Genomic DNA, 830 nt, shown 5'->3' with positions numbered 1-830 from the left:
TTCCCCGTCCAGTTCTAACTGTTGCTTCCTGACCTGCATACAAATTTCTCAAGAGGCAGATCAGGTGGTCTGGTATTCCCATCTCTTGAAGAATTTTCCACAGTTTATTGTGATCCACACAGTCAAAAGCTTTGGCATAGTCAATAAAGCAGAAATAGATGTTTTTCTGGAACTCTCTTGCTTTTTCTATGATCCAGCAGATGTTGGCAATTTGATCTCTGGTTCCTCTGCCTTTTCTAAATCCAGCTTGAACATCAGGAAGTTCACGGTTCACATATTGCTTAAGCCTGGCTTGGAAAATTTTGAGCATTACTTTACTAGCATGTGAGATGAGTGCAATTGTGTGGTAGTTTGAGCATTCTTTGGCATTGCCTTTCTTTGGGATTGGAATGAAAACTGACCTTTTCCAGTCCTGTGGCCACTGCTGAGTTTTCCAGATGTGCTGGCATATTAAATGCAGCACTTTCACAGCATCATCCTTCAGGATTGGAAATAGCTCAACTGGAATTCCATCATCTCCACTAGCTTTGTTTGTAGTGATGCTTTCTAAGGCCCACTTGACTTCACATTCCAGGATGTCTGGCTCTAGGTGAGTGATCACACCATCGTCATTATCTGGGTCGTGAAGATCTTTTTTGTACAGTTTTGTGTATTCTTGCCATCTCTTCTTAATATCTTCTGCTTCTGTTAGGTCCATACCATTTCTGTCCTTTATCGAGCTCATCTTTGCATGAAATGTTCCCTTGGTATCTCTGATTTTCTTGAAGAGATCTCTAGTCTTTCCCATTCTGTTGTTTTCCTCTATTTCTTTGCATTGATCGCTGAAGAAG

General features: G+C 41.1%; 1 pseudogene; it reads right to left on the bottom strand.

Moving 5' to 3' along the window:
- The window catches only part of LOC105002242, an 11,184-nt pseudogene that overhangs the window by 1,769 nt on the left and 8,585 nt on the right, over positions 1-830 (bottom strand).

This window comes from Bison bison, unplaced genomic scaffold, assembly GCF_000754665.1.
Source record: "Bison bison bison isolate TAMUID 2011002044 unplaced genomic scaffold, Bison_UMD1.0 scf7180017864390, whole genome shotgun sequence".
Taxonomy (NCBI): Eukaryota; Metazoa; Chordata; class Mammalia; order Artiodactyla; family Bovidae; genus Bison; species Bison bison.
This window is presented reverse-complemented; position numbering and strand designations above follow the sequence as displayed.